This window comes from Leopardus geoffroyi, chromosome E1 (assembly GCF_018350155.1).
Source record: "Leopardus geoffroyi isolate Oge1 chromosome E1, O.geoffroyi_Oge1_pat1.0, whole genome shotgun sequence".
NCBI classification, from domain to species: Eukaryota; Metazoa; Chordata; class Mammalia; order Carnivora; family Felidae; genus Leopardus; species Leopardus geoffroyi.
The window spans coordinates 61,469,989-61,479,280 of record NC_059330.1 but is presented as its reverse complement, the minus strand read 5'-3'; the positions used below and the strand labels follow the sequence as shown (position 1 = coordinate 61,479,280).

The window sequence follows — 9,292 nt, the reverse complement described above, 5'->3', positions numbered from 1 at the left end:
AAGCGGCCGACTTCGGCTCAGGTCATGATCTCGCGGTCCGTGAGTTCGAGCCCCGCGTCAGGCTCTGTGCTGACAGCTCAGAGCCCGGAGCCTGTTTCAGATTCTGTGTCTCCCTCTCTCTGACCCTCCCCTGTTCATGCTCTGTCTCACCCTGTCTCAAAAATAAATAAAACGTTAAGAAAAATTAAAAAAAAAAAAAAAGAAGAAGAATTCACAACAGTGTCATGTGTCACCTTTAAAGCCATTTTGCAGAGTCCTGCTGAAGCCCGCCCTTGGGCTGGTGTGCACGTTTCTGAAGCAACACAAGGCTGAGTGCTCAGCCTTCAAGACAGAGCCACCAGCTGTTGGTAGCCTTCCAGCTGTTGCTCATGCTCGTCACTCGACACCGCAACCCCAGGGTACTGAGCGTCCCAACACTCACCACCTCCCCCTTTCCAAGTTGAAGGGACTCTCCCCCGCATGGTGGGTCATGGAGAGCCCTGGGTCCTCATGGGCAACATCTGTAGAGGAGGAGGAGAAAACGTCTCATGTGCTTGCTGAGCAGTGGGACCCTCAGTTCCGGGACTGCCTGGAGAGAGGGGCATTCCTTACCAGTACTGTTTGGAGTTTCGGGACCACTGTCTTGTGAGTAACACTGTTGCTTATAATTAAGTGGCTGTTAAATGTCTAAAAAGCAGTCTGCCAGGTGTTGAAATCCAGCTTAGCCCTAAGTGTCTAACCTCCAGTTTAGCCAAGACCTGTGTGCTTAACCTGTTTAGACTCAAACCAGCCGGCCTCAGGGAAATGTCACAATGGTTTGGTGACTGACCTGTTTCCAGTTTGGCTGCCGCTTTCAGAGGTGAAACCCCACTCACACAAAGGCTGCGAAATCCAAAGGAGAAGAGGGAGCTAGAGAGATATTTGGCTCTCAAGGTGGAGTATTTTTGCCCCGGGGGAAAGGTACTGGGACTCCCAGACTCTTCTAAAACTCTACAGAAGGCTCCGTGCTAACAGACAGGCATTGAAATATCATCCTGCGCTTATCAACAGGGGCACAAGTCCTTGTCACATCGAAGCCAGTTGCGAGACAGTGAAATGTTTTTCGCTATTCTTTGAATTTTCAAGCTCAGATCAAAAGCCCTGATTCCTTCTGGGTGCCTGGCCTGCAACAGAACAGGTGGCCATCAGGCAAATGGGGCTGCTGGGACTGACTTTGTGACTCAAACCACCAGAGCTCCCAAAGGTCGGGGCCATCCCCTAAAAGGTAAACCAAGCCCCTCACGTGACCTCCTGAAGGAGAACTATTGCCTCTGGGATGTGGGGCAGTGGGAGCTGTCAGGCCCTGAGCTGTCCCCTGGAGTCTGGAAGGGACTCAGGCCCACCCCCAGCTCTGACCCATATGGTCCCCTCCCCTTAGAAAGCCTGACTACATTCCTATCTCTTCCAAAGACCTTGGCTGCAGACCTTGACCACTTGGCCCTCCCGTGACCCCCCACCCCACCCTTCAGGGGTGTGATTACACCCCATCAGGGGACATCTGGATGGTTGTTCGAGTCAGAGCACTGTTAGTTCTGCCCGTGCGTCTCACAGGTCAGCTCCAGGTGCCAGACAGGGCACCTGCAAGGGTGCATGCTCCATCGTGAGTGCAAATGAATGGACGTGACTTTGCGACTCAAATATAGCTGTTGACGAAAACAACGTAGCATAACTTTTAAAAATGAAATAGTCATCTTAAACCTAGGAAATATTGCAAGGTGACCGCTAATTATATAGCTCCTTTCTCACTGTCTCCGCTCCTCCTCCCCTCCTGGCCCCACCTCTTGGGAGGGCCGATGCCAGAGGGGAAGGGGAGTATTCCAGTGTCACACTGTAAGCCTGAGGTTCTCTCTAGTGTCCGGTAAACAAAGGGAGGTGTGCAGCCCTCGGGGGCTTTGATGCTCTGGCCTCAGGGAACTCTGCAAACAGCTTTTCTTTTTAATTGAGGTAAAATCTACATCTAAAATAAACTGTTTTAAGCATTTTGAAGTGTATAATTCAGGCGCGCCTGGGTGGCTCAGTGGGGTAAGCGTCCGACTCTTGGTTTCCACTCAGGTCATGATCTCATGGTTTGTGAGATCGAGACCCTTGTCAGACTCTCTGCACTGGCAGTGCAGAGCCTGCCTGGGATTCTGTCTCTCTCTCTGTCTCTTTCGTCCCCTCCCCGTTCATGCTCGCGCTCTCTCAAATTAAAGAAGTAAAAATAAAAAAATAAAGTGTATAATTCAGTGACATTTGGTGCGTTCACAATGTTGTGCAATCGTCGCCTCTTTCTAGTTCCAAAACATTGTGATCACATAAAAGAAAACCTGTGCCCATCAGCACTCATTCCCCAGCCCCAGGCAGCCACCAGTCTGCTTCCGTCTCTTCTTTCCCTACTCTGGACCCTTCATATTAACGGGATCACATGACGCGTGGCCTTTTGTGTCTAGCCCTTTTCACTTACAGCACATTTCCAGGGTTCACCATGCTATGACGCCTACCAGTGAGCCACCCCTCTTAGGGCCAAGCAATGCTCCATTGTATGTAAGTCCCATGTTTTGTTCCTGGGAGCAGCTGCTTTCACCCTCAGAGAGGGACGTGGCCCACCTGCTCGGCTCTGCCTTAGCATCTGGCCCCATGGACCAGTGGACTGTCCCAGGTAGGGAGCAGGGTCTGTGGGAGCTGGAGCAGTCAGGGAGGGTCTGACCATTAGCGTCTGGGCATTGGACCTTCATCATTTTCCTGTAATCCATCTGGAGAGAGGACTGCTGCTGTCTGGATCCCACGACGATGTTAAGGAGACCGCCAGCTCTCAGTAGCAGAATAAACTAGAATCTGTCCTCACTAGGTTGTGCCCTTGCCCTGCCGATGAATCAAAGACAAAAACTGTACATTTAATTTGTCTGTGTGGGGAAAACATCGAGTAAAATATTCCTAAAGTAAGAGCACAAACACTAACACCTTGAGGAGAAAACAACTTTGGAGGCTCTTCTAGACCACTGGTTTCCAAGCGTGACTCACATGACACGTGTGCGTCTTGGGTTCTCCTCGGCAGCCAGGGCGAAGGGCCGGAGAAGGCGTTTCCTCCCCGAGAGTGTGAGCAGACATTGGGGTCACACACCCTTCCTGGCCACCCGCCCAAGAGCCTCATGCAGGGACCACGTGCCTCGGGCTCTGGAGCCCTCACCTCCTCCCCGAAAACCCTGCCACACTCCTGGGTCTCAGAGAGCTGGCCTAGACCAGCTCCTCCAGGAGAACGAACCACCGTCCGTTCCAACCCCCACCAGCCTCTTCCTCTGCAATAACCATTCTACTGCAATAACTATTCTACTGCAATAACCTCAGACACCCTGCAGGCAGCCTTCGCTGCCCACGGGTGGGGGGCTGCATTTGATGTTGCCCTGAGCTGCATGAATAGCTTTTTATGGTCCCCCCACGCTGGACTCAGCCAGAATGTCAAATGGTAATTAGCAGCAGACCCAGCTCTGTCCCTAGTGATATTATCATCAGACTTCTTGGGTTTCAAAGTGAGCAGCCGACATGAAACGGCAGCAGATTGGCCTCCACGATGGGCCTGGTGGGGTTTGAACAGTCTGGAGCCCAGGATGCCCAGAGCTGGGGATGCCAGGAGGGAAGAGGAAGGCCCTTGTGTGGGGCAGGCAAAGCTGAAGGGGCATCACGGGGCTCTTGGGGTCTGGAAGTGGCCAGTGTGATGCCCATGGGCCCTCAGCCTGGTTATGATGCCAGCTGTCACCTGCTTTCCATGGCCTGTCACACAGCACCCCCAACCGCAGCCCTTCGTCCTCCCAGGCTGGCCAGAAGGGAGGGACTCTGCATGTGTTCCTCTGGTTCTAGTTTCCTTGTTATTACAGTAGAAGTATTGGGGGCACAGGCTGGTGTCCCCTCTCAGGCAGAGGCCATGCTCATAAAGTTGAAGAGGCTTTGGCGGAAGAGAGGCCCGGGCCACACTCCAGTGGGTGTGTGGTGAGGGCAGATGTGACCCAAAACCCCATGCTCTCACCCTCCCTCTCTAGACTCTTCCTGTAGACCAGGAAAAGGTTTTGCATCTCAGATGTGTTGCTACAAGTCGTGACCCCTCGGGGGCCCAGAGCACTAGGCCCCACTGGCCCCCCCATCCATGGAAACCAGCAGGATGGGGCCGGGAGGAGGCCGCGTCCTGCCTCCTCAGGCACCAAGGGCTGACACTCTGGGGTTTGTGAGAAGAAAGGGATGAGAAGAGCAAGACATTCACGGTGGTGTTATTCATAATTCAAGGAAAGGAGGAGGTTTAAACCCTAAATCCATTGATTGTATCCGCAAAATAAAATTCTATGGTCATGAAAATAATGTTTGCAAGACATTAAGTTTTAAAAATCAACCCAGAAAACAGATATATACTGTGACCCTAACTTTGAAAAGCCTGAAAATGTATCTGTATGTGTATACAAGTAGACAAAATTATCTACACCAAAAGATTAAAATAGATCATCCCTGGGTCACGAACAATGGGTACTTTGATAAGTAGGAGAACAATAGTCATTTTGTGATTTTAAAAACCAGGCTTCTCAACTCAAAAGTGGCTTAGGGAGGGGTCCCACACCCTCTGACCCATGACAGGCCAAGCCACACCTCCCAGAGACTCACAGGTCAGGTTCCAGCATCTCACAGGAGGCTCATCATGGGAGTGGGGAGAGGAGCCCTCGGAGGGACCACACAGGCTCCTCCAGGGCACCCGCTGCTCCGGCAGCTCTCAGGGCCAGGTCTGGACTCCCCGGCTCCCCATCCCCACTCTTGCAGGACACCAGCCCAGGTGCAGACCCCATGGCTTCTCCCCAGGGCCCCTGCTTGTCCTATCCAGCTTTGAAGCACATCTTCTGTTGGGTCAGACTTTGGGAACTTTTGCTAATGCCTGGCTACTTCTATTCCAACGTTCTGCGGGCCACGCTTCTATCAGTTACGAGAAAAAAAGGGAAATTAATCCCCCTTGAGAACTCACTGCCCCGAGTGTGCAGTCCCAGAGAAATAAAAATGGTGCATGTGGTCAAACCACGCACAGGGGCCAGAGGCCCTGGGCCCCGGCTATGGCTCTGGAAAACAAGGGAAGCCTTGGCCTTGACTGACCCAGCAAGAGGCCCCTCCTTCCAAGAGTCCCAGCTCGGCCATGGAGCCCTTGCCATCTCTTGCCTGCTCTCAGCCAGTAGAGGAACCATTGGGGGAAGAGGGCAAACCCCAGCGCCCCTCTGTGTCAGGCGGGCTGTGGCCCAGGGCACAAGTGCACAGGAGGGTGCTCTCCAGCCGCAGCACCTGGGCTGACAGTGTCAATTTGCTTGCTCATTTGTTGTTGGAGAAAAGACGCCCGGACTCAGGATGGCGCGGCTGGAGGGATGTGGATCCCCGACGGTGAAAGCTTGAGGACTTGCCCACGGCCAGCTCTCCCAAATCCCGAGTCTGTAGAATTCAACAGGAAAATGAGAACATTTGGAAGAGTAAATGCAAGAGATGATGGATCTTTGCATGGAGAGAATGGAAGAGAACATTTGGAAGGTTTTGTTTTGAACAAAACCTTGTTCACAGCAACATTATTCACGACGTGGAAGCAGCCTGAGTGTCCAACGAGGTCTGGATGGATGAACAAAATGTGGAACATAATTCAGTGGAGTATGACTCAGCCATATAAAGGGGTAAGTTCTGACACACTGCAATGTGGATTGAGGACCAAAGGGACACACCCTGCATGATTACGCTCATGGGGGGCCCCTGGAGGAGTCATACCTGAAGCGACAGAAAGTGGGTGGGGGGGCAGGGCAGGGGGAGGGGGGAGCTGGGGTTTAGCGGGGACAGCGTCCACTTTCCGAGACAGAGTCTGGAGACAGCGGTGGAGGCTGCACACAAGAACGCGCGTGTGCTCCATGCCCACGAACTGTGGCTTCAAGTGGTTAGGACGGAAAATTTTATGTTGTGTGTATTTTACCACATAAAAACTGTAAACTATACATGTGCCCCCAACTATGTGAGTGTGTGCACAAACATACAGAAACTCGTGGCTCAAGCAGTTCTGAAAGACGTGCACCCGGAGGTTAGCGGTCGACGGCTCTGGGTGCTGAGATAATGCTACTCCCCCTGCTTTGCTGTGACTTCCAAGTTCTCTAAAAGGGGCGGGCAGCGCTTTGACAATGGAACAGAAGTTATAAAATGCACATCTCTCCCCAACTGGGCCTGCCTCGCTGCCCTTTCTGCCTGTTCCACACAATGGGGTCATTCAGCCGCTCTGCCCGCGGCCCGCACACACTCCGCAGTGCCCTGGGTCCCTCTGCCATAAATCAGCCTGGGGTTGAGCACCACCCCGGCCACCGCCTCCTGCCTCCTGCCCCTTGGGGCTGCAGCAGGCCTATGTCATGCCCGCCCAGTCCCCGAAGGACAGTGACCAAGGCAGTCCTGGGGACCAGCCTGCGTGTTTCATCTCCTGAAGGGACAGCTGTGGCCCTTTGCTGTCGCCTCGGCTCTCGGTAAGGCAAACAGAATCAGTGGCATTCACTGGGTTTATTACGCATATTCCCCAAATGCACAATTATCTTTCTACAAGGCACATTCTTGGTGTCTTGCCATGCCTTCGTGCCAGAACCCCAGACCGTCCTCCCGCATTCCTGGACCGTGACACCACCACACCGCAGCCTGCTGCACTTGGCCAGATGTGCTCGGAGCCGTTCACCGTGCCCAGCCAGGCTTGGGGAAGGATGTACACACAGGCAGGGACAGAAGCCACAAGGACAAGGGGCTGCCTGGTGCACCGCTGGTTGGAGACTCCAGAGCCCAGCTTTCGCCCTTCCCGCCTGTGGCAGAACCGGGCCCTGTGGTGGCCATTGTTCCAAGGGCCCTGGGGTGACCACCCTGCTTCCTGTTCTGTAGAAGAGAGGCCCCACTGGGCCTGGGGTCTGAGGGCAGCCAGCAGGACTGGGGAGGGCCCCTCCTCCTGGCTCTGAGCTCCATTGCAAGGGGCCATCCAGGGGCTCTGTGCATGAAGCCAGAAGGGTAAAAATGCACCCCCCTTTGGTCTGCCATAGCCAATTGATCAGGGACCTCCGAGCCAGAAGGCTGTTGGGACCAGCTCTGTGGCCTTGGGCTGGCAGCACACCCCTCTGTAGGTGGCTTCTTCCTTCAGTAAACGAAGGTGACAGTGGCACATGTCTCCTTGGGTGCTTGTGCTGAAACAGAATGAGGGTCCCTGGTGTGTGCCCAGCAAGACACCCTTGGCACAAATGAAGTTCAGGCAGTTGTGGGGTCTGGTGTGTCACGCTGGAGGAGAAGAGGGCTGCCCCCTCAACCATGACCCTCACAGCCCTCTGTCGCCACTGCTCCAGGAGCAAGCAACCCCCCCCCCCCACACACACACACACACACACCCCCGGTGCTGGCCTTGTCCTCCTTCCAAAACACTAGCTCTGTCGCAAAATTCCCTGTTCAGAGCTTACCTAGGAAGCACTTTAACATCGGGTTTATCTCAGAGGACGAGGCTTCTGACTTTCCAACTTTTCTCTTACAGCATGTTTTCATGTGTGTTTGAGATTTTAAAAGTGCTATTTAAAACTCCCAGCAACTCCCTATCCCTCTCGTCTGCACTGCTCAGCCTGGCCTGATGCTGCCCCCCACACTCGGGCCGTGCCCCACCTCTGCTCCAGCTGCCCACCATCCCACCTTCCATCTGGGGGCTCTCCCCGCACAGCTGAGCCCCCCTGGAGCATTCCTCACTCTGCTGGGCTCCCTGGAGGGGCCACAGGTGACAGCAAAGGAAGAAAACTGGGCCTGGGGGAGAACTCTTGTCTCACACTCTCCAGGCCTCCCCTCCCTCCTGATCTGCACATCCTTTAGGATCCCTCATCGGGCTCTGCCCCCACGGGGGAGCCCCTAGGAAAAGCCCCAGGAGGAGCTTCCGAGAGCAGAGTGTGAGATGGCAGAGGAGACCAGAAGCAGCAAGCATTCGAGGAGGGGGATGTGGCCACCCAGCCCCCTTTGGGCTTTCTGTAAGACTCGGCCTTCAGTGGTTTCCATTGAGGCCAAGGTTCCTGTGGCTGTGGGGCCCCCTCTCCCTGGGCCAGTAGTCAATCATGCTTCGTCCCTGTCCAGTTTGCCGGGTTCTCCCATAGTCCATGTCTTATGCCTGGACCCAAGGTGCCGTGTGCTGACCTCAGGCATCACTACTCAGATGAGAGAGAAGGAGGCTGTGCCTCCCTGCTGAGCAGCATCTGGGCATCTGGGGGTCATCCTGTGTCCCGTGCCCCACCCATCTGGGGTCATCTCCTTTCCTGTGCCCCCACACACATCTGGGGGTCGTCTCAGCTCCTGTGCCCCCACACACCTGGACCTTCGAGTCTGCCCCACCTGGACCAGTGCACAGCCCCTGCAATCTGCAACCAGCACACACGGATGCCCCTCTAGAGGTGGGGGCAGTTGCCAGTGTCCATCCGCCAAGAAAAACAAGACAACAGAGTTCACCTCCCCAGCTGCCCCAGCCTCCCCCAAAGGGCCAAGCACACGTAAGACAGGAAGCAGTGCACCTGATAGCTGGACCTGTTCACCCACATCTCACAGGACGCCACCTCATGAGGAAACACCAGCCAAACCCTTGATTTCAAATGGGTGGAGTCAGAAACGCCTCTCTTGGGAGCTGGGGCCCCGGCAAAGTGTTTCCACCTGGGGACTGAGGGGGGGGGCCAGCCAAGGGCCCCCCCAACTCGTCCTCCAGCCCTTGGCTCAGGAGTGGTCCCAACTCTCCCCACATGGTGCAGGGTTTATAAGCTCATACCCCGAAGATGCTACTGGCTCACACACGTGCAGTCAGCCTGTGTCCCGCCTTTTTTCCCTACTCCACGTCAAATGCTAATATAGGTGGGTGTTTGGTAGTGAGAGCTAGGCAGGACAGCTGTCCCCCTCCCGCACACCTGGTGAGGTAGGGGTCAGAGGTCACTTGGTTTTCATTAAGGATGGTTCCTTCATGTGGCCACAGAGGGGTCCACTGCCCTGAGGACGGATGGAGGGAACTCGTGGACCTTTCCCTGTTCTCTTTTGCAAAGGCTGCCCTTCCCTTTCCCAGTGCCTCAGGACAGCAGAGTCTTGAAGGGAAGCTGCTGGAGAGTAGGACCAGTCCCAAGCCGGAGAGGCGAGCCCCAGACCCCCAAAAACCAGCCCTCCTGGGAGAGCCAGGCGGTGAACAGAAGCAACTGCCTGGGACCCAAGTGCCCAGTGCTGATCTCAGCTCCCACCCACAGAAAGTGGGGAGACTGAGACACAGACAGGCGGG

General features: G+C 54.9%; 1 long non-coding RNA gene across 1 annotated transcript; it reads right to left on the bottom strand.

Annotated features, from left to right (window-relative positions):
* Positions 1 to 218: 218 nt before the first annotated feature.
* LOC123604700 lies at positions 219 to 711 on the bottom strand. The gene is made up of 2 exons (XR_006715440.1): positions 592 to 711; positions 219 to 500 (listed from the first exon to the last, which is right to left on the bottom strand). It is a non-coding gene; the product is annotated as an uncharacterized LOC123604700 (long non-coding RNA).
* Positions 712 to 9,292: the final 8,581 nt, after the last annotated feature.